Genomic DNA, 26,184 nt, shown 5'->3' on the forward strand with positions numbered 1-26,184 from the left:
AGTAGAATATATGCGTTGGCAGTTCATGTCAATTTATTTAGCAGCATTAATTCATAACATAAGAATAATAAGAAAATAATTAATACAGGAATACCTCGATTATCGCGGTTATTGTTGCCACAAAAAATACTGCAATAATCGAATCTGCAATAATTGGGATAAATAATGCGTGTAAAATGGGTGATCAATGCCAAGGATTTTCCAAATCTATTAATTAAATTTTATATATCAAGTAAAAAAGAAATGTGTTAAACGTGTTAAGTAAAAAATGAAGGTTCATTAAGAAAAACAAGATTATTCTTTAATCTTTATTTATATATAAGAAGTACATACAATTATTCTTTCTTGGATAAAAAGAGTTGTCTGGTGGAATTTTTTCTTTCTTTTTTCTTCGTATAAAACTCGGTAGCAATGGGTGGAATTTTTTCTTTCTTTTTTCTTCGTATAAAACTCGGTAGCAACGGGTGGAATTTTTTCTTTCTTTTTTCTTCATATAAAACTCGGTAGCAACGGATGGAATTTTCAATTTCCTGATGAACATTCAGTGATTGCTCGAGATTAGGATCGCCGTTCAAGATTTTTTCTTTAAAATTTTCAGCAATTCTAAACATTTTGTCCATTTCTTTGAGGGTAAATTCCTTCGGTGCCAAGTCAATTTGTTCATCATTATCATCGATTTGAGCATCGTAGGCATGTTCTCTCTCTCTCTCGAGGTTAATTAGGTCTTCATCATCCAGCTCCTTATCATGTGACTGAAGCAGGTCCTGAACATCACCTTTTTCAATTTCTTTTAGTCATAGATCGAAGCCAAGCTCAGTTATGTCATTGATAACACGGGTTACTTCATTTTCAAATCCTTTAAAATCATTTGCACAATGAGGAATAATCTTTTGCCACGGCGCTCTCAGGTTGCTAGACGTTACTTCACTCCATGCTTCCTTGACATTCTCAATGCAATTTTTGATATTGAATGCCTTCCAGAATTCTGTCAAAGTCATAGCTTCATCTTCTGTAGTCTTTTCTATTGCTTGCGAAAAAGTTCTTCGTAGGTAATATGCCTTAAAGGATGCGATTACACCTTGATCCATTGGCTGGATGATGGAAGTGGTATTAGGTGGTAAATAAATAACTTTTACATTTTCGCACATATCATTCAGTGCTGTTAGATGACTAGGTGCATTATCTAATATCAACAAGATTTTAAAATCAAGATTTAATGACTTGCAGTACCTTTCAACTTCAGAACAAAAACAGTTTTTAAACCAATCCTCAAAAATAGTTTTTGTCATCCAAGCTTTTCTATTGGATCTCCAATGAACAGGGAGAAAATTTTTATCTAAACTTCTAAGCAGGCGAGGATTTTGTGAACGATAAATAAAGAGAGGCTTCATCTTGTAATCTCCAGAAGCACTGCCACATAGTAAAAGTGTTACACACACTCCTTCGAAACCTTGTAGCCAGGCTGTGATTTTTCATTTTTTGCTAAAAATGTTTGTGGGCATTTTTTTCCATAATAAGCCTGTTTTGTCAGCATTAAATATCTGATCATCAGTATAATTTCCTTCTTCAATGATCTGTTGCAATTCACCAGGAAAACTAGCTGCTGCTTTTTCATCGGCACTTGCAATTTCACCTTGTACACGAACACCATGAATGCTCGATTGCATTTTGAACCAATCAAACCACCCTGAACTTGCAGAGAAAATTTCTTCCACTACTGATGCCGAATCATTTTCGCTTTCTAATTGTTTTCTTTTTAAAGTTTCAAACAAATTCAATGCTTTTGTTTTTATAGTCATTTGACTAAGAGGAATTCTCTTTTGGGTTACGATCTTCTATCCACACTGACAATAGCGTTTCCATTTCAATCACAAGATGGCTTCTGTTTCTCATAGTTTGGGACAGAGACGAGGTCGATGCACTTTGTCCTAGTTGCTTATAGTTTGTAGCGTGGTCTAAAATATGGTGAACAGTTGATTCATTTAGCCCGTACTCTCTTGCAATTTTGGCTTTGGTTATGCCTGCTTCACACTTATTTATCATATGCAACTTATCTCCTAAGCTGATCACTTTCACTCTATGTTTCTTCTTGATAGCTGTAAACTTGAAATCATCCTTGTTTCTTTTAGCATTCATTGTAGGGGTAAATAACAAGAGAAATAAATATCCACATATACTTCAGGCAAGGGCAGATAGTTACTTATAAGTGGTGTAAAGGCGCTGTCATATAAAAACGAAGCGCTATGAGAGAGCGATACTTGGAGAGTGGCGACTTGAACTGATTGCATATGTAGTGGGCTACATCTCGCAGCCGCAATAATTCGAATTTGGAGCACAACAATTGGAATTTTGGTATCGAATTATAAACTGTGATAAATCGAGAATCGCGATAATCGAAACCGCGATAATTGAGGTATTCCCGTATTTAACTTACTTGTTGATATTTCGCTGGTATAATATCTAGCATTTTCAGAGCACAATAAAGTGTTTGTCACAGTACATGAACACAACAATTTAGTTAACAGTGGGATCAGTTTTGCCAATACATCACATACCCCAAAAGTAATATCAAGGGTTAAAATCAATTTCTCTCAGCATATTGATATAATCCATCTCATTCAGAAAGCCATGGAATACAGTGTTTAGACAAAAATTTTCAAAAATTACTTGAAAATTCAATACATTTTAACTTCGGGTTTAATTTCAATTAAGTTCAATTTCAGGTAGTAGAAAAGTTTAATTATCTTGTGCAAGATCATCTCTTTTCCCTAGCAAAGACTTGAAGTGAAAAAACTTCATGCTTGATACTATAGCATTATAGGATTTCCACATTTAATCCTACTTCATCCGCTATTCTAAATGTACTACAGATAATTACCAAGTTTCATGGATAAATATATTTTACTGTAATAAATATATTACAGTAAATAGCTTTTGTAAGTTTTTGTGGATAGGTAAATTCAATGAAAACTGGTAACATATCTAATGAACACTGAGAATTTTTTAGCTGGTATTAATTAAGTCTCAGAGCAACTAAGATTTTCAACAAGTTAATTTATTCTGTAGAATAAGAAACTTTTTTTTTGTTAGTTTGTTTCCTTTGCTGAAATCAAGAACTTACTCTTTTAAAGAATCATTAATGTTTACATTCTGACCTATGTAACTCAATTTGAATATTACTGATATATGAGGTTTGTCTGGGAAATACCTGAACTTTTTAAATAAAAATTTCCTGTTTAACTTAGAAGCTATTCGGCTTGTTGCCTTCAAAGTACTCTCCTCCACTTTGTATACGCTGCTACCAGCATTTCTTCCATCCTTTAAGACATTTCTGGAATACTTCTTTTGGGATACTGCATAGTTCCATTAGCAATTTTTTTCTTTATTGAGTCAACTGACTCAAAATGTTGGCATTTCAACGTCGATTTAAAAATCTGGGAAAATAAAATATGGTCTGCTGGTGCGAGATCAAGCAAGTAAGCAGGCTGTGGAATGACCGTTGCTTCGTGTTTTACCAAAAATTGACATATTAGTAATTAGTAATCATGATGACGCATTCATCGGTTTTTCCCTTCAAGCATCAGGCTTTTTTTTTTTTTTCTGATAGCCTTATGAAGATGTTGCATTACCTCAAGATAATACTCCATGTTCACTGTCTTGTTTTATGGAAGAAATTCATAGTGAACAATGCCCTCAGAATAATAATAATAATAAAAAAAACAGTTTTATTTTATCATCACTTTGATGTTTGTCATCATCATGTCATGCAGTCATCATAATTTTAATGTTTTACTGCACGTGTCCTGCATTTTTGGATCGTGGTGACCCTTTTGACACCCACTATGATGACTGAACTTTTGTTTCAACGTCATAGTTAAATCCATGTCTCATTCCCAGTAATGATATTTTTAAAAAAGTTTTCATCCTCGTAAGCTCGAATGAAAAGTTCTTGGCTCACTTCAACTTGAATTTATTTTTTGATCACCAGTCAAAAGGCAAGGCATAAATTTGGCTGCAATGCGATGAATGTCTAAATTTTGCATGAGAATCTTGTAATAGACAGTTTTTGAAATATTGACTTCTTCAGCTACCTCATGAACAGTTAAACAACAGTGTTAGAACAGATGACTTTGTGAACTTTTACAGCCTCATTTCCAAATGCTGTTTTTGACATTTCAAATGTCTCTGTGAAAGATTTTCCCAATTTGACATAAAACTCCATGCAAATTCATTGATCATGAAAATCACTCATTTTAAACACAACAACAAAAAAAAAAAAAAAAAAAAAAAAAAAAAAAAAAAAAAAAAAACATCGCTAGATGCACCAAACACATGTTGACACAAACACAGTACAATAACTAAGCAAAAAGCAAAACATAACATTGTGGTTTTCGCTAGGCTATTTGGCAGTGTTGCCCCCCCCCCCCCCAGACTGCAGCATATGAAGCATGCAGCTAATAGCGCTTGTTGGCACGATAATTCAAAAGTTCAGGAATTTCCACGAATTCAATTAATGAAAAACCTAAGCATTCTGGAAGTAACACAAAAGCATTTTTCTTTATCTCCTCAGCAGCCAACCAAATTTGGAATATAATAGCTTCTCATGCTACTTTACTCTGGAATTACTCTCATTACAAAAATCATTAAACTCAAAATTCAACTAATGTAATCAGTCGCTGCAAGTTTATTGATCTGCCATTTTTATTTGATGGAGATATTCAACAGAACCATAGCTTGCAAAACTGAAGCAATAACTCCAATTAATGAGGGTAATCAGAGCACTTCATAAGTAATGACAACTAAAAAATCCTCTTCTACAACAACTGTAGACACTACTACAGATTACATCAATTTGCCAGGCTGGTTGGTTGAGTAGATAGCATCTCTACTCTCCAACCAATAACTAAATGTAAAATCTGAAGTAGTGAATCCAATTAATTGTGCAGGTCATTAAATGGTTGGCCAATCCCCTATACAAATCTATTACAGGCTTAAAACCTTTTGAATGGAATTCACGGTAAAAACCATTTCAAACCATAATTTGAATATAATAGTTTCATATACTACTTCAGGCTTCCTGAGAATTTCAGCATGCTCAGACCAAAATGCAAAGAGAAAGGGTAGAGTGATGTTACCATCCTACACATTAACTGTATATTAACTTCGTATGGATGGAATACATATACATTACAGAACTTTTGAAAATGTCTTAATTTAACTGCAATTTAAAATATCAACATGCAAAGAAGCTTTCAAAAAATACCCACAGTTAGAATTAAAAAAAAAAAAAATCCATCTTATGTCTTAAAATACAAACCAAAGACACTTGGTTTGTCTTTTAAGACATAAGATGGATCTTATGTCTTATGTCTTACCAAAGGCAAATCCTGCAGACTGAGCAACCCATACGTAATGCATTCTGTTTTCTAGACTATTTTCCTAAAGCAATATAGTTAAGCTATAACTTTTATTACGAAAGCATATTCAATACAAACTGAGAAGCTACTGTCCAGCTCTTCCATCAAGGAGATAAGTAAATAAAAACTATAACTCGGTGCCTCATAGTCAGGTTGCAAATCCTGCAGACTGAGCAACCCATACGTAATGCATTCTGTTTTCTAGACTATACTCTACAAAAGCATGAAAAGCTGTGGTATTAGTTGTATTCTATGTGGAATGCAAATTTTCAACCAACTAAGGAACCAAGCTAATAATTTTCCAGCAAAGAAAAGACACCAGAACAAATATAGTGGATGATCATTAGCACAATTAGAAAAACTACTGTTTTTATCAAAGAGTTCCATATACTAAATATGAGAGAAAAGGATTTTTATTCCACCTTGAACTCTCTGAATCAACATCCTAAAAAGTATTAGTACTCCACTGAAACTATGACTTTTCTCCTCATCAACACCAGGCTTTCAGTGGGCCATTTCAAACTTTGAATGGAGATCTACCTTCTCTCATCACTTTCCGTTACTTGATAAATTCTTTGAAGATTGTGCATTGTGAAGGTTTCATATTGACTTTACATGTTTACACACATGTAGTAATTTCTGAGTCATGACTATTTACCACACTTATTTTAGATTCCCATCTTCAAAGAAGTCAATTCCAGTTATAATCAGCAACACTCCCTTCCCCTTCTGCCTACTCTGAAATTACTGCACCCTTTACATTCTTTAAGCATATCTTTATCCATCAGCCCTTAAGCACACCCGCAGTACAAAATGGACTATAGGTTTGAAAAGAATTTTTCTGTGAGTGAGAGCAACAAAAAAAGTCAAATCCAAATGAAAGTATCTTATTTTTATTAAGTTTTATCTATTATATAAAATATATCTTATATTTCTGTCTTCTAAGGCACTTCCTACAGTATCCACCCAGATCTTGATCTTCCTCTAGGTCTTTTTCTGCCATCCTGGCAAAAAAATAAAAATAAAATAAATAAATAAAAAAAAAACACTTATTTTTGCTAACCTTCCCACTTTCACTGTCACTGTTTTACCTAAATAGCTGAAATGTTTTACTTGTTCTATAAGTTTTCCATTCAGGACGCAGTTAATGATGCTTTCAATGTTTCTGTCTATTTTCAATGTCTCTGTCATTTTATAGCTGTCTTTCATACCAAATTTATTACAGCATTTGTTCATTTAGCCAGAGAATCTTGCAGACTTGAACTGGATTTCTTTAGGAGTATTACATCATATATATAAAGTAAACAGCTGAAGTTACAGGTTTAATATTACTTTTCTTCATAATATGATCCATACAGATCATGAAGAAGAGTGGAGATATTATACACCCTTGCCTTATCCCTGATTTAACATTAACCCATCTTCCTACACCTCCTTCAAATATCAATTATGTACTGCTCAACAAGTCACATTTACACCATACAACTGTGTTCTGAACAACTTTTCTCTTGGTATCTTTTTATAAGCGTTTTACAGATCAACAAAACTTGCTAAAGATCTATAGATCCATGTTATATTCCCATTTCTCAACTTCTTCTTTCACTATGTGTTATTCCCGCTTCCTATGCAGGGTCCGCATGTTACTTAGATGCGACTTCTTGTTAGTACCACTCCCAACCGACCTGTCGCCTAGTCTGCCGCTGGGGAGGGGGGGGCATATATTTTTGGCTGTAGAAGCATATGTTCATGGGGCCGGTTTGCCTGCTTGCGAGATGAAAAATGCCAGATAAACTGGTGGAAAAAATCCTACTGCCAGGGCCCAAGACTGGCTAATTTGGCTATGCCTGAGGAAGATCCTCAAGTTCCTCATGTCTTTGATGGGAATCAAACCTGGGACACTCCTTCCCCGGGCATATGGTTGCGAAGCACAAAGCCACTAGGCTAACCATGCGGACATTCCCATTTCTCAACTATTTATCTTAAATTGAAAATCTGATTCTGACAAAACCTCTATCTGGCCTCAACCCAACTTGTTCTTCTCCACGCTTCCCTTCCACAACTGCTTAACCTTTTCTCAAGTATACTTGAATAAATCTTACTGGGGAACACTAAGTAGGGAAACTGATCGGGCACTAGAAGAGCTATCCCAACCATCTGGAATTTAAACTTTTTAGATAGCCTCTGGAATATTTTGCCACCTTTCTGATATTTATTCTATATTCTTACCAAAGTCTTCTCACAACTTTTGTTTAGTAATTTCACGCAGTGCTTCACTTTCTTACTTTTTTTTGTGTATTCTCTCAGAGCCCAAGCAGACTGATTTACTTTCCAAAAACTTTCAATACACTAAATTCTTTTTCCTGACTACTTTAACTTCCTCCATCCTAAACCAGCATAAAGATATCACTATCAATAATTACTTAGTCAAAGAAACTTTTCGTATTTCTTGCATGTTCTCTCCATGTGAATTTGTACACATCTTTATGTTGAAACATGGTGGTAGTAATAACTAGTCCATGTCTTGAACAGAAATCCAGAAGGTACTTACCATTATGAATATTAGCTTTGCTCTTTTCTCCAAATTTTCCCAAAACATTGTTTTGAAAAATTTCCATTTCTTCCTTATAAGTAGAAGAGCCTTCTGTGAGATCATAGCCACAAATAAGTCTTACTATCAAGTTTTCCATTCTAATATTTGGCCACACACTACCTGAAACTGCCTGCCATTCAAGAAGATTTTCATTGTATTTTGTATTGAATACTACAGTTGCTGATTATTTTCTGTGATCATTACTGCCCAAATATAACATCTTGTATTTGTTAATTAGAAAAATCTCACCTGTTTTTGCTTTCTTTGTTATGGTAACAGCTATCTTGATCTGGTATTTACATATTTCTTCTGCTAGTTTCATTTCTTTTCCATTGATGCTTCTTACGTTTACAGCACCAATCTTGAGCTCTGGGAACCACTGTTTCCTGTGGTTCCCTGATGAAAACAATCAGGCCTGCAAGTTGTTTACACATTATTTCTAATAGTGAAAATTCAAAGATAAGAATTAGAATATTAAATGCAATATGAATTGAGTCAAAATCTGAATCAAGAGATAGCACCTATCAAGAATGATGACATCATGAGGGTTGATGAATCATGGGACAAATTAAAATCTGTCTTCATAGAGAAATGTACCAATACCTTGTGTCCTGATAGAGCAGTAAAAAAAAGAGATTGGATAACTGACGAAATTCTTTCTCTCATGGATCAATGCAGATCATATATAAATCATAGTCCAACAAAATATAAAGGGATTCAGAAAATTATTAAAGGCAGGATCAAAGAAGCAAAAGAAATCTGAATGAATGAAAAATGTAAAGAAATAGAATTTCTACAGGAAAAGCATGAGAGTTTTAATCTACACAAAAAATTGAAAGAGACTTCAGGTATATTTAAGAAAAAACAACTACGTATCCTTCAAAATGAAAAAGGGAGAAATAATATCCAAAAAGGATGATAAAATACAAGAATGGATAATATATGTAGAACTCTTTACTGATAACAGACAAAACTCAGAAAATACTTAAATGGAAGGTCATTGCATCTAAGATCAGAAGTAGAATATGCACTGAAATCAGCTAAAAATTGCAAAGACTTAGGCCCTGATAGAATATTAGCAGAAATTGTCAAGTTATTAGAAGGCGACAATATTACTATATTAGTAGGGCTAATTAATAAGATCTACAATACAAGTGTAATCACTCAAGACTGGTTACAGTCAACCTTCATCATGCTACCTAAAAAAGCAAACACGAAAACCTGTAATGACTATAGAATGATCAGCCTAATGAGTCATGTTCTTAAAATGTTTCTGAAAATAATTTAAAAAAGAATACACAGAAAATGTGAAGACACCATCAGTGATATCCAATACGACTTTCGAAATGGTTTTGGAATGAGAGAGGCTCTTTTCTGTTCTCAAATCTTATTCCAAAATTGTAGTGACCAAAACAGGAAGTATTCATTTGCTTCATCGACTTTGAGAAAGCATTTGATGAAGTCCAACATACTAAAATGATTGAATTATTAAAAAGAATTGGATTAGATGGTAAAGACATCAGGATCATTGAAAACTTATAGTGGAACCAAAAGGCATCTGTTCAAGTTGATGACATTATTACAGACTCCATTAACATCAAATGAGGAGTAAGGCAAAGATGTGTGTTGTCACCTTCTTTTTAACATATACTCAGAAGCCATATTTCAAAAAATCTTAAAAGGAAGAGTGGAAGGGATTAATGTAAATGGTGAAATCATGATTAACATCCAATATGCTGATGACACAGCTCTTCTGGCTGACAATATTCTGGATCTTCAAAATCTTCTGGAACTAGTGAATGAAGAGAGTGAAAAAATGGGATTAAAAATAAATATCAACAAAACTAAATTCATGGGTCATAAGCAAGAAACCAATTCTTAATTCAGCACTTTCTTTAAATGGAAAACAAATTGAATGAGTGACAAAATTTAAATATCTTGTATGCTGGTTAATTGAAGAATGCAATCCAGAAATGGAAATAAAAGTAAGAATTGAAATAGCAAGAAAAAATTTTCTCCTGATGAAATCCACACTGTGTAACCGAAATTTAAAGTTGGAGCTTAGAGTATGCATGGTTAAATGCTATGTATGGTGCAGAAACTTGGACCTTGAAGACATCAATAAAAAAGCTTGAAGCCTTTGAGATGTGGTTATTCGGATGAATGTTAAAAATTCCATGGACAGCAAAAGCGTTCAATCAGGAAGTACTGGAACAAATGAGGAAGTCACATGAACTTTCAGATACCATAAAAAGAAGGAAAAACTGCATATCTTGGTCACCTACTTCGTAATGAAAAATATAAGATACTTCAATTGATTATCAAAGGGAAGATAAATGGAAGAAGAGGACAAGACGAAGAAAATTTTGCCTGGCAGACATCAGACAGTGGACTGGCATGAGCTCTGAGGGACTGTTCAGAGTAGAGGATCGCTCAAAATTTGCCAAGGTGGTTGCTGACCTCTGATAGAAGCTGGCACTCAAAGAAGAAGAGTGTGATATTTGATAAATTAGTGAAAAGGGATTTTTTGTATAACATGGATAAAAATTCACTGTAGTATTAGTTTTTTTGTGTGTATATGTAAACAGTGCTTTAAAAAACAGTTCATGGAAGCACTAGGAGTTTATATACATTAAAAGCCAGAATAAAATTAACTTATTCAAAAAAAAAAAAAAAAAAAAGAACAAAGTGGATCTGTTAAGAACTGTCGATATATGAACATTATTGTCTAAGCAAGTGATAATATTGGTTTGTGTCATATTTGTGGTTCTATACCTGCTGATAGATGTCTAACTTTTCTTCAAAATAAAATGAAAGAATTTGGTATTTCTTTTAGAAATACTATATCCTATTACAACAGACAGAGTTACAGTAATTAATGAAGTAGTAAAAAAAATCTGATTATCAATTATGCAAATTATTAGGCAACTCAATTATGTCTAGCACATGGCATACTAGTTGTAATCAAAGTTCTTTATAGTAAAAATAATTTACAAGAAAATGATGTGGAGAAAACAGGAAAAGATGGTGAATTATGTGATGCAGATGATTATAACAAACAACTCTGATGTGATGATGAAATTGATGATTTAGAAGTGTTGCATGATATACCCACTGATTCTTAATTAAATTCTATAATACAACTGAGTTCTCTGATAGTAAAGATATGAAATGTAGTCACAGTATTTTGAATATTGCCAGCAACAAATGATGACATGACATACTTGCAAAATGTAAAGGAAGAAATCGATTATAAGCTTTCATTAATATTTGATTCTATTCAACATTCTATTCTATTGGAATAGTTTGTTGGCTATATTAGAGCACTTCTCAATGGTTAAAAATTGGGTCAAAAAGAGTCAATAGATTTGAAATCAGATATCAGCTTTACAAATAATGAACTCTAATTGCTCTCCCATACAATATTAACAACCAATAATGGTTGCTGTAGAAGTATTATATTGAAAAAATGTGAATTTATATATTGCTGATATAATATGAAAATTTATGCTCATTGGACTAACAAAAAACCAGAACACATTTTTATGCAATAAACTTAAAAGATGCACTGACAGCTTGTAGAAAGGAATGATGAACATCTTATTATGATGTTTTGCATTATCTTTATGATCCCAAGAAATCAAATGATAAAGATCATGGAATTTTTAATTAAACCAACAATTGTACAATAATGAAGATAATGGTGAATTTTGTGGAATTCTCTTATAATATAAAAACAGAAAGTCGATGATTCAGTGTCTGAGGATGCTGTAACATCAATTTCTTCAACATCAGCCAAGTTATCAAATAAAGGAAAACTTTGATTGGTGATTTAAAAAAAAAAAAACAGAAATAACCTGTAAAGATTGAACTCCAAAGCAAAAAAGTACAAAAGATGTAACACAAATTGTTAGAAAGGAACTTCCATTTTCAAGAAGAAAAAATAAGAGGAAAATATTTAAAAATGGCTTTTGATTGCCTAATGACCAGTAAACCAACAAATGTCTAATGGAGCAAGCTTTTTCACTGCTGGATTAATTTTGTACAGAAATTAAATCACATTTACAAGATCACAAAGACTTGATAAGCTGTTTTCTACAGCTTATCAACCTACTCACATTTTAATAAAAAGGACACTAAATAAAATAATAGTTTATGATGAGTTATATATGTTTTGCATTTTTCTTATCTTTAAAGTTGTCATTTATGTTTTGAAATAAAAATTGTTTATAATTTATATTAATACTTTTGTTATATTTTTTAATTTAGAACAAATTTTTTGTCATGTTTTATGTTTAAATATAATTTCTGGTTTATTCATACTTATTATCTTTGAGTATAACTTTTTTGAAAATGTAACAAATTACTGGTACGATTTTTGATAAATTTTATCGGTACACTGGTATTTATGAAAAAGTGATAAATTTGTTATCCCTACTGCAATACTTCTCAAACTTTTTTGAACAGAGAAAGCAGTTTGGAACAAAGGTTAGACAGTATGGATATTCCTTACCCTTTTATGATTTTCCAAACAACTGTTCAAAAGTCTATAACTGGGGAAGGTTACGAGTATGTCATAAATGCTCTGTTTACACGTACACTTTATTTTTTTAATGCAACCCACCTACAGTGCTGTGGAGCATTGTAGGTGGGATTGCATTAAAACCCTCCAATAAACAGGGCAGTGACACAAGGAGACAAAAATTAACTACCAGCTTATACCAATATCCATGCTTAGAGGGTTCTAAATCCATGGTCAACTGTTGAAGGGCAGTGATTAGAACTGGTATCAAGCAGTGAGAATTAAAGCAGGTACAGGAAAATGGTTTGATATAAAATCAAATGTAAGACCAGGATACACACCATTTCCACACTTATTCATCATATATATGGATCACATTATGAAAGGAAGTGGCACTTAACCTGATATCAAAATTGAAGATATTAAACTCAGCTCTTTATACAGATGATGTTATATTCCTTTACATGTTCTTCTCAGCTCTTTACTCGTATAATATACTCCTTAACAAATCCAGCATAAGCTTTCAGGGCTCACTAAACTGAATCACTGCTATAACAAATTTAGTATAAAAAGCAACAATAAAAAAGACAAAAAACTAAGAAAATAATAGGAACATGAAAAAGCATCAACTGCATTCTCGACAGAGAACCTATAAAACAAGTAAAATATTTCAGCCACAAGTTTTAGTGAAGATTGCAAACTAAATATATAAAGATAACAGGATTAAATATGGTGAACAATTATTTATAAGTGATAACAAAATAAGCAGGTGAGGAACCAGTTGAATAAATTTATATAGAATAAGAGATTGAAATTAGCCAAAAACTACTTTTGAAATAGGGTGGAAAGTATGGGCAAACAATGGCTGTTCATTCAATGTTAATAAGTGTGAAAGTTATGCACTTTGGATTGATGCAATATCCAACAGTATATTATATTGGTGGGATTATGCTTGGAGTAACTGATAAAGCTAGAGATGTTGGAGGTATGCTGGATAGGAAGTTGAAGTTCAAAGGTCACATAACAAAAATTGCAAATAATACAACTCAGAAGATAACTGCAATGTTGAAATGAACATTGACATATGAGGAGAAGGAGTCATTTTGCCTCTTTACAAGGCCTTGATATGACTGCACCTAAACAACTGTGCAGATTTGGTCTATTTGGTTCCAAAAGATAAAGAAGCTGTGGAAAGACTGCAAAGATTTACAAAGATGTCAGGATTATGGAATGTATGAGATTATGAGGCTAGATTGAGAGCATGTGGACTGCAAACATAAAAGACAGAAGAAAAGAGAAGAGAGGTGATATGTGAGTTCTATAAACTTTTGATAGGTTGTTATAGGATATCAGTTGATAAAATTTTTCATGATATTGAAGGTGGACGTTATGTTTGTATACAGTTAAGATGTAGGAGCTAGATGATTTTTCTCTCGCAGAGCCTTGAATGAGTGGGATAGTTTTCCTGATGAAGTAGTGAGTGCATCTGGTGTGAATGAGCTTAAAGAAAGGTATGACAGCTGAGGTGGGTGATGTATGGTCTTCCTCAATTAGTCCTTGATTCCCTGGAGGTCCAATAATAATAATTAGGGACTTTTACTCCTTCCCACAGTCAGACTGTTTTCATTCTTTATATCCAGATACTTATTGCAATCTTGTTACAGAAATAATCCATGCTGGAATGGAAGCTTCTTCCATTTTTCGCTATGTTCAAATTTCCCACCCCACATTTAAACCATGAAAATGTGGGGTGGGAAATTTTACACCTTTTTTTTTTTTTTTCACTGCCCTTTCATCATATCACCTTTCCACAGTCAGACTGTTTTCAATTTTTATATTCAGATACTTATTGCGATCTTGTTACAGAAATAATCTGTGTTGGAATGGAAGCTTCCATTCTTCACCAGATTCAAATTTTCCACCCCATATCTAAACCATGGTTCTAGAGGAAGTGTGTCAGGGCATTTAAAGAAAAGCAAACAACCTACCACAAGTGGCTTGAGACCAAAACACCAGCTATCTTTGTGGTCTATACAGCTGCCTGCAACACTCATAAAATCATTAAAAGGGCAAAGTCAAACTTTAACAAGGACACGTAGAAAACTAGTCTCTTTTGTCACATCTTTTGGTCCCTCACCCAACAGCTTTGGCGAGGGCCTTTGGCAGTCCCTTGCCAAAGCTTTGTGGTCTATACAGCTGCCTGCAACACTCATAAAATCATTAAAAGGGCAAAGTCAAACTTTAATAAGGACACGTAGAAAACTAGTCTCTTTTGTCACATCTTTTGGTCCCTCACCCAACAGCTTTGGCGAGGGCCTTTGGCAGTCCCTTGCCAAAGCTGTTGGGCACTACTTTTTGTCCATTTGTGCGAATTCCTTTTTCTAATGGTAGCATTGTTTCATCACTTAAAGACAAGGCTGACATCCTGAAATTGCCTTCTTCTTTGCCTAGAACACTGCATCTTTTGCGTCCTGTGACCTTCCACCAGAAAGACATCAGAAGAATCTTGAATAACATGGGATACCAAAAAAAGGCAGCCGATCCTGATGGAATCCCACTTACTGTACTCAAGAGGTGTGCTCCTGAACTAACACTAATTCTTTATCAATACATTAAACTGCACTCAGCTGACATCCGCCCATATATAGCTAGCACCCCCATCGCCGCCAAAAAAAGTAATAAATGTCCACCATCAAGCTACTGACCTATATAATTTATACCTCAATTTTGTCCAAAGAAATGGAGAAGGTTATCAACAGTTAACTTGCTCAACACTTGGAGAACTACCAATATCGATTTCACCAATCTCATCCGCATGAGATCCCTAACCTACATTCTGTACCTCACAACTTATTCCATTGAAAGAGTTGGGGAAGCCTGTGCAATTACACTTGACATCTCCAAGGTTTTGATAAGCTTGGGCATTGAGAGTGTAATAATTAATATTTTAATGATGTTATTTATTTATTTAAGTTCGTGTCTTTTGAACTTCTTTTGTTCTATCTCAATATTTTTTTTTGTTTGTTTCTCTTATTATCAGTCGTACTCCGAGTAGTAATCATTGCCTGAACTAGTCTTATCACTTTTAATCCTTTAGTCTACAATTTCATCCCCCCACCTCTCGAGGTCGTAACTATGCTACCTTCACGTGCATAGAGTATAGATTCAGGAACTGCCTCTGGCTGGAACCAATTCTTTTGTCACTAGCTGACTTTCTCTTACACTGATCTTTAAAGATTTATTTGTATAACGACTGCACCATTAAAGATCGCACATAGGAATTGTTTGTATTTCCTATACTGTAAGAGAAAGTCTTACATTCAAAACATGGAATTATCTCTAAAATTCAGCTCTAAATCAAGCAACATTTGAAACTTATTATTACTCAGTTGTGGTTAACTTTAAGGACACACAGGATCTATATTTTTATGAGAAGTGCATTGGTAAGTCGAAATCAGGCAAGTTATTAACAAACAAAACAATTTATTCATACTAAGACATGGTAATTATAACATAAAAGGATTTCATACATATCAATTGTTATCTGGTTCTTATCAGTTCTGCTAAGCTAACAATGCAACGCACATGTCTGATTCTCAAATTAAATAAATCAGCACTTCTGGCCTATAGCTTTAAGACAAAGACAAATATTTACATTCACATATACATCAGACACGTGGTTAGTTTCAAACACAATTCAACTCCATTTAACTTGGATCATTAACAGAATTATGCTAAACTAAGCTTCACATTCAATCTCCCTTCCAAACATTAACTCTTAACATTAACAAATACTCATCACTCTGCAGATAACAATCTCACAATAATTTAGAAGTACGGTTTTCTGACTTCATAACTTTACAACATGCTAGCAACTGTATAATCAACATTCCTTCCTTCCTTCCTTGCTCTAAGGTTCACAATCCATAACAGTTCTACATTAATCTTACTTGAAACCTGTCTCGGCCAGTTCAGCATTCAAGATCCTAGAGATCACAAATATAACATTCTATCCCGTTAGAACCGCAAACAGCTACTACTCCATGACAACGACGATACAGCATTCTTCTCAGAGATCGCTTAAGGAACTTTGCGATTGGGCTTCTCGAATAGGCCAACACCACCGTTAAAATTGTCCTATCATCGTCAAAATACTGCTAGCAGGATATCCTTCCTCCATCCTTGAAACGGATGGACCTAGGAATCTCTTCGAAGAGACACTGGAACAAGTCAGGAACAGAGAGTGAGCGAGAGCCAGAATGCCTGTCTCCTTTTTATTCTACCTTTACGACCTTGGGACTTCTTCAGATCAAGTCCTCCAGATGTTCTACCAGGGGTTCTTTCCCCCCTTACAAAATTGCTGAGTCATGCCAGGAAAACCCCATAACTCACTGACCTTCATGCCTGGTGATAGCCTCAGGTCTACATTTCTAATCCTGTCTGGGCTAATCAAATACTTTAGCAATTCATTCTAATATTTTACCATATTACATAAACACTTATGAAAAAATGTTAATTAAACTACAAATATTTTGTATTGACTTTCTTTCTTAAGTAAAATCAGTATATAAGAATTTTGTACAAAATTCTTTCTATACAAGAGTTTACAAGAGCTTCTCAACAAATTATTGTATGTACTGCTTTCATCTTTGTTCACTGGATTGCCAGTTTACTCTCAGTTTGATCCCTACATGAATGGTAGATGGTGTTCTCTCTTCACACAAAAGCACTGAGGAACACCTGTTAATGCAGGTGTTCCTCAGGACTTTTGTCATTTCACCTAACCTCTTCATGATTTATATAAATAACCTGCTCTCATCGACTGCAAACCCTCGTAGTTTTGCTGATAATAGCACTTTTTCTCATCCTGCTCATATAATAAGCTTTGCATTGCTCAAACATCTCAAGCTTCAAGATCATCTGTAATAAGTGCCTTGAACATTAATTTCCACAGCATTCTTGATTGGGACAAAAAACAATCCAATTAACTTCAATACTTCCAAAATATTTACTTGTTTTCTTGTAAACAAAAAATACATCAAATCTTCTCCACTTTGCTCCTGACTGCTGCCCAAACAAGGTATTTATTTGCTATTAGGACCTCTATCTCTTGTGTGTGGGAGTGATATTAAAAATATAAATAAAAATAAACCAAACTTTTTTTTTAAATATCAGCCCCACACACGAGAAGTCCTGTGGCATGAAGTTCCTAGAAGGAAGTTGCTCATGTTCATATATGAGAACACAAAAGTGAAGGGATGGTAACAGCCAGTTCAGTGGAACAGTGTCCATTATGAAAATACCTACAGAAGAAATAATGCAATAACAGGGCATGTATGGGAAAGAAAATGTAGGGAGTCAGTGAGAAAGTGGTCATCATTTAAGAGAATTGGTAACTTCTGTATACAATCAAGTATTTTGAGGGAAGTTTTAAGTGAAAATTATTCTCAGGATGGGTAGATTTGAGCTTTATAAAGTCAGGAGTTGAGCCGGAAAGAAATACTGTTTGGAATGCCAAGTTTGCATATGATATCAGTACTTGGTTGGACTTTGATAAGGCCTCTGAAACATTTCAGGATGAAGAATTAATGCTCAATGGGTTTTCTGTTTGCCTCAAGAGCTTTCAACCAACAAATGAGCCACACATGAATGCCCACTGACCAGCACCACAGCAAGCCTTGGGTTCCCAACTCCAGACCATAGGGTGAGAGACTTACTGCAATGCCACTGACTCCTGCAAGTAAGGCCACTTACTTGCAGCCGACTGCTCCTGATTGGGTAATTCAGGAGAATCCAACTTGCCAGAGCAGAGACCTAAGTAGTGCAAGATGGAAAGGGTAGTAAAAAAAAAAAGGCTCAGGAGAAATAGGCAACGAATACAGGAAGAAAGAAAGGGCCAGGACAATCACTGGGAGGTAGCTTTCACCATGACATATGCAAAAGGAGGGGTTTGATATTGGATTTAAGACTTTTGATGTTAGTGAATTCAATCTGCAAAATTTTTATTGTGAGGAATTTTGAAAATTTATTGAATTCTTTGGGGTGTATTTTCATGTTTTTGCAATTTTTTGTAGCATTTTTTGATATTTTTAAGAGATGTTTTGGTAGTTTAAATTTCCCATTTTTTTTAATGAAAAAAAAATGGAAAATTTAAAGAATGAGAGATGCAGCAGTAGCAAAGAACTCAGGGGTCATCACTCCCTCACAGGGAATACTCAAATCTCAATCCAAACTAGGTCTCTGAGAGTGCCACTTGCAAGCTGCTGTACTCTGACTAGCACCAAGCACAACCTGACAAAGTAAGTAGTAGCAGGATTATTTGCAATTTATCAAGAAGTTTCCGCAGGTTCACAATTTGAATTGAATCTGCGTTCAACAGCAGGCTCAGTCCCATATAATAATTGGCAGTTAGCCATTGGAAACTGCTTATAGCTGTATCCCTGAATGAAGGAGATACTGGTTCCCTAGTTAAAAGAATGGAATGTGGAGAGTATGAACAGGAAGATCTTCATCTATATTGCATGTAGGGGGATCCAAAACCCCACTCAAGAGACAAAACAAAGCCAATTTAATCCTCCACAAAGCAGTGGTGGTGTTTCATCAATCATGGACATCTACCACTTAGAATATAACAAACCATTTCAGATTTCCCACAACTCTACTATGGTGAGAGTCGACTCTGCAAACTAAATTTTAATTTATGGTTCTAAAAAGAGAGATGAATATAACAACAATAATCAAAGCTTAGAAACCTGAGCCTATGAGAGTTCCGAGAAAAATTATGAAAGTGAACAGGTGATATCACTAGTAGAATTATATTCAAAGTAAAGGCATACATTACAGAGAAACTGGGCATTGTTAGCATTCAAGAATGTGTGAGTGGAGCTAATATAAGGTGGCATGGTCACTTAAGTGGAATGAAATGAAAAGGATTAGCAAAACAAAACAAAGGCTTAATGCTGGGATGGAAGGAAAAAGACCAAGATCCTGATGGACTGATGCAATCAGTAGTGACTTAGAAAAAATAAATGAAAATCCTAACAAGTAAATCAATTTTTTGAAAGAAATCTGTTAATAGGAAACTAGCAATCATTTAAACTTAAGTATGTGATATCCCACATTCATCCTCCCCAACTTTGAGGAGATATATATATCAGAAACCTGAGGAGAAATACTATGAGCTATAGAAAGAAATAAAAACTACAAACCAAAATCTACACTACTAACATGAACTCAATTAAAATCCATGTGTTAAAGCTTAGGGTGCTTAAGGGTCAAAGCTGTATAACTGAGAAGAGACCTCCAAATAGCCTTTCAGAGAACTGACCACGGCTTCTGACCTATTGTCCAATCCTCACCTTCTCGTGGTGCACCCTGTTGAGTATCTACTTGGATAATGAACGAACGAGGATGGGCTGGCAATTTGGGATTTAGCCGACAAAATTGTATTGTTATTGGTTAAACCAAAATACAAATTGATGGTACAACATGACAAAATTTCATGCCAGCTGGGACGTCGCCCGGTTAAACAAGGCCCCCGTTGTTTTCACCAGGGATCCAGGGCGAACAGCGAAAAGTCAGCTACTGGAACAAATCTGAAAATACACTCCAACTCAACATCACCAGAGTTAAACATCGGTACTATCAACATAAGAAGCCTGAATGGGAAAGAAATGGAGCTAGCTGATGTTGGATTCTAATTATGTAGAAAATAGAATAAATGTTGTTTGATTCAGAATCCAACATGATTTTCCGTCATAAGAACTATATTTGTAGATATTATTTAATGTAAATAACATAAATTATAATTGATATTATATAACTACCTTAATTATGTCAAATATTTAATTGCTTAATCAAAGAAATGTTTTAATGGTAAATAGATTCTGTATTAAATATTAATAAGCTGTTTTATTTATTGTTTTGCCAATATTCTAAGAATTTATATTTGTGATTTAACTACGCATTTATTGAAATGTGATCATTCTATTTATTCCTTTTGTGAAAGCTGAATGTTATGTAATAACTCAATGTAGTTGTATAGCGTAATGTAACATTCGCAAGAATGTTTACGTCTATCGGTTGTCATGGAGACGCGTGAAAATAAACGGGCGCGTGTGAAGGGAGCGTTTGTGGAGAAGAGAGAAAAGAGATACGTAGTTGTAAGTGAGAGTCGGAACGGAACTTTGGAACTATAAGGTAGCAAGGAAGTAAACTAAAGAAGTAGAAGTAATTAAAAGGTTCTTAGGGAAGAATTGAGTAGATATTTTTTTCATAAGTGAATCTTATAGTTGGCTGAAAGCAAAGTCAGCCGTAGTAATAAAGGAAATTATTGCCGTAATCGGATAATTGGAGAACTGGACATTCAAAGAAGAATTCTGAATAAATCCAGTCAGTCTACAATTACGACTTATTTCTATACTACGAAAAAAGGAATTGTACGGAGTTAAACTAGTTGATGAATGAAAAATAAGAATAATTAATGTACCTTATAGTTTTTATCTGGAGTTTTGAAGCGCGATTAATAAGGCTTAGTTATAACCTTGGAGAATTTTTATAAATGTGTTTCGCAAGTATGATAAATACAAATTGAAAGTGTGCTCACAAAATATTGGAAGTACTGAAGATTATTTCTGGTAAGGACAGTCACATTAGTTTATTTCAGTGTATGAAGATTTAAGTATTAGTTCCGTTGCGCTGTTTGTAACATTAACTGTAGCTTACCATCGAGGCTGAGAGTTGAACTATAGACATTGAAATGATATCTACCGTGGTTAGTGCCTGTTATGAGTTAATCGTAGAGTGTAGCTGAGAGACACAAGGAAACTGTTTAAATAAGAATTTCTATTGTAATAAGTTGAGTATAGGAACTTTGTGATTCTGAAACTGTGAAATTGTATGTGAAAGTTTGGAAGATTGATTTATTGTGAATGACTTGACCTGATGTACTAGCTTGACTGAGTTATCATATTTAAAAGTGGAATACATGTATTTTGTTATATAACCATATATTAAATGTTTTGTTTGTTAATTTAAATATTGTGTTTGCCTGAATTTCTTTTTACTGCACCGTTCACAAAAATTCGGATCTAGCGGGAAACCCAGAAGGAAGGAAAATAAATACCATCGGCCTGAATGAGTGAAAAGACTGCTAACTAATTTTGAATTAATCTTACTAATTCATATAGACTTATCTAAGGATAGAGTGGCGCAGTATAATAGAAATTTCTCTACCCTTAGATCAGTGATTAATTTGCAATTAGTTTTCCTTTATTTTAATGAAAGTGACTTTTAGCAAGATGGCGGATTTAGAACATAACATGAAAATAGAACGTCACGACACTGAGGAATTAGAAAAGTACCAGATCGACATAATAGGGGTGACTGAAACAAAAAAGACAAAAACTGGCGAGATCTTTCTGAGCAATGAATACAAAATGTTATATTCAGGCAATGACAATCAAGGAAAAGAACGGGCACCCATAGTATTCAACACAAAATATGAGGCTAATCTTCTTGAATGACATGAGAATGGAACTGAACAATGAGACTTATTTCTGCCTATGGTCCCAAAGAAGGTTCTACTAAGGTAGAAGTGGAGAAATTTTGGGGGCTTTAGAAAAAGCAACTGACACAATGAAAAAGGAAAGGTTGGTCCTTGTTGGGGATCAAAATAGCAGAGTAGGAAGCGATTGTCAGACATACAAAAATATTTTGGGAAAATTTGGAGAAAAGAGCAAAGCTAATAATAATGGCAAATATCTGTTGGATTTCTGCTCAGGACATGGATTGGTTATTACTAACACCATGTTCCAACATAAAAAGCGATCACTATTTAGTCTTGAGCAGGATAAAATTAAATTTCATTTTGAAAAAAAAAAAAAAAACATAAGAAAGTTTTAAAGCGAATAAAAGTTGAGCAGCTATCAGAGGTGAACTTTAGACTAAAATATACAAAGATTATTGAAGAAAAAATGAGAGTTTGAGAACAGGAACCAAACCTTGGAGATTCAGTGGCAAGCCTTGAAGAAAACCCCTGATTGATTCAGCCAGAGACGCATATGGTGAGGTTGTCTGCAAGGATAGAAAAAATCAGAACTCTATGGTGGACACAGGAAGTTAAAAAGGCAGTCCAGGAAAAGAAGAAAGCATATCAAAAGTTCCTGGCGAATAAGTCAGCTTGTGCTGTTAGAGAATACAGAGACAAATGTAAGAAAGTTAAATACTGTGTAAAACTAGCTAAACAAAAGTCATGGGAGGACTTTGGCAAGAACATAGCAAATAAATATAAAAGGTGGCAAAATATTCTAGAAGGTTGTTAAAGAAACTTAGGAATGGAGGAAAGAGTGCTGTAAAAGGAGTTAGAGATGATAAAGGTGACATGAAAACGGGAGAAAAAGATATCCTTGAAGTATAGAGTAATTACTTTGAAAAACTGCTAAATGAAACAAGCAGTGATGACAGCACAGTGATAAAAAACACTGACCAGGCATGCAGTCAGGAATGCATATCCATACTTGAAGTAGAAAAAAGCCATCAAATGCTTGAATGAAATGTGGAAAGGCAGCAGGAATAGATGATATTCGACCAGAAATGTTGAAATATGGTGGTATAAAAGTCTAGCAGTGGCTGCACTGCATAGTTCAGAAAGCCTGGACAGAGGGACGAATTCCCAATGATTGGAGTAGAGCTCTAATAGTACCCATATATAAAAAGGGAAATAAAACTGAATGTGAGAATTACAGAGGTATATCACTTCTGAGTGTTCCTGGCAAGATTGAGAAGAATTGTGGAAGAAAAGATTGGTGAAGAACAAGCTGGATTCAGGCAAATAGAGGCTGTCAGGATTAGATCTTCACTTTACGACAAATAGTCGAGAAAGCATGGGTATATAACAAATATCTGTATTTAAGTTTTGTCGATTTGGAAAAGGCATATGACAAGATGTCAAGAGAGAAGCTATTCAATATGCTGCAGTTATATGGTCTCAATGGGGCATTATATCAAGCAATACTTAGTCTTTATTTGAGTTATAAGTCAGCAGTTAGAATTGAAGTACAAGAAGATGGTTTAATATTAAATCTGGTGTGAGACAAGGATGTACATTATCCCCTCGGTTATTCATTATCTATATGGATCACATTATGAAGGAATGTGGTATTAAACGTGATATCAAAATTGGAGATGTTAATGTCAGCTCTTTGCTTTATGCAGATGATGTTATACCTCTAAATAAATCCGCCACGAGTCTGTAAGATTCTCTGAATAAATTGAATAACCGTTGTAATAGATATGGTATGAAGGTCAGCAATAAAAAGACAAAGACAATGAAAATAGGCAGAATCATTGAAAATATCAACTGTGTTGTGAACGGAGAGCCTGTGTAACAAGTAAAACATTTCAGCTACTTAGGCACGATTTTTAGTGAAGATGGTAAATTAAATATAGAAATTGACAACAGAATCAACAAAGCTTGTATGGTAGGAAGGAAGTCAACTGAATAAATTTATATGGAATAAGAGAGAAATTAGTCAGAACACTAAATTAGTTGTATACAAGACAGTGTTCAAACCATTTTTAACTTATGGATCTGAAAGCTGGGTCAGAAGTAAAACACTTGACCAAAGGCTGGAGACTGCAGATGAGAGTCCTGAGAAAGATTAGAGGCGTGAACAGATGGCATCAATGGCAATATCATATTAAAAACGAAAATACTAGGAAAGAACTTGACATTGTCAGTATCCAGGAATGCATTAGCAGAACAGGTGGTATGGTCACTTAAACAGAATGGGTGAGGAAAGATTAGCAAAACAAGTGTTCTCTGCTAGGTTGTCAAGAAAATGACCCAGAGGAAGACCAAGATATAGGTGGATTGATATGGTACAAAGTGCCTTAGACGATAGAAATATAAGATCTGATAATGTTAAAGTCTTGACAAGTAACAGACTGATTTGGAGGAAAATTGTAGATAGGAAGTTAGTAATGATATAAATTTTTCATGTAGTACTATCATATCCTGTACACCCCTTGAGGGTACATGGCAGGAATTTGATGATGATGATGTTAAAGCTTAATTGCTTGAAAAGTAATGTTAGAATGCTTAATGGATTGAAAGAGCATTGAGAAGGATTAAAAATATTATCTAATACTTCATCTCAGTCACTGAGACATCATCAGGGAGTACAATATCTGCCTTGTAACACAAGCACACAAAAGTAGTACAAAAACTAAGTAAAACATGTGGAAGAAAGACTCCATCCTAACTAGGTGCAGTGCCCTCTGTAAACATTTATTAACAGCCTGGACGTAAACTGGGATCTTGAAGTATTAATGTTTCCCATATTTTGGGAAGTTTAATACAAACACATTTATTTATACCAGGCTGATCTCTGAGAGCAGTTGGAGATTCCAAAAAATAGTCTTTTTCTTCTAAATGTACTGTGATGGATTGGTTGGTTGGTTTATAGTTTATTTGCCACAAAAACTACAAAGGTCATACTGTGCCATATTAAAGGTTACAACATTAGCATTTACAGAAATTTGTAAACAATATGTCTACAAGAATCTAGTTCCGTAAAGCAACATCTATAGATAAACAGAACTGCTGCAGAAGGCACAGCAACACACAAGGTCAGAGGTTATTACAGTACTGCAAAAATAGTTAACAATATAAATTAATACACAAAATACGAAACACTAAGCCAAGGAATGCAGTATCTACATATATGTAAAATTATAATAGATGCTTTTATAGCAGTACAAAAATAGGCAAAAAGGGATTATTATATAATATGCATGGATGAAAATTAAATTTAGCAATGTAGTATAAACAGAATTTAGCAATACATATAGAGAGAATTACTAGAAGGCACACGGTGATCTTCCAATTGATTCTATGAGCCATAACTAAAGCATGTTCTGCAAAGCTCGATTGACCATAGTCATCACTGCAAATGTTTTTTTTTTTTTGTGTTCTTTCAAGTGGATTCTGGCTGTCCATAGTAGGCTAACTTGCAGGAACAAGGAACTATATATATACTTGAAACAAGTGGAAAGTCTTATGTGTTGGCAGTACATATTAGTTTATTTTAATGGTATTGATTACAATACAGAATGATAAGAAAATAATTAATATTAATTAACTTATTGGCTGATATTTTGCTGGTATTATATCACACATCTTCAGAGCACAAGAACAGTTTGTCACAGTACACGAAAAAACAAACATTTGGTATCAGGAGTCAAAAAAAACTAATAACTGGTATGAGACCTAACACAGTCAGGGAAAAAATTATAAAGGGAGGAATGGTGTGAATGTGAGTGTAAGAGCAACGATGTTATATAACTGTGCTAATGAGAGAGGAATGGGCTTTGTCATGGAAATGTTGATGAGGAGAGAACAATTTCAGGTTTGTGTTTCTCTGATTCAGACCCATCGTTATGTGTGCAAAGATGTCTATATGTCTAAAGCATTAGAGAATAATAGAGATCTGCAAGTTGTCCAACGGTATCAGGCAGACTGCAGACAAGACAATACAAAAGAACAAACAGGTAGATTATTGTCTGTACACAAATGCTAGGAGTATCAGAAACAAAGGGATAGAGTTTGTTGCCTTAGTCAGTATGTTGCGACCTCAGATTGTAGATATTAGTGA

General features: G+C 34.3%; 1 protein-coding gene across 4 annotated transcripts in view; it reads right to left on the reverse strand.

Annotated features, from left to right (window-relative positions):
• Window positions 1-26,184, reverse strand: part of LOC150106650 (ELMO domain-containing protein 2) — a 284,336-nt gene that overhangs the window by 177,764 nt on the left and 80,388 nt on the right. The window lies entirely within an intron of this gene.

This window comes from Typopeltis vanoorti, chromosome 5 (assembly GCF_054136105.1).
Source record: "Typopeltis vanoorti isolate ZY-2024b chromosome 5, IOZ_Tvanoo_1.0, whole genome shotgun sequence".
NCBI lineage: Eukaryota > Metazoa > Arthropoda > Arachnida > Uropygi > Thelyphonidae > Typopeltis > Typopeltis vanoorti.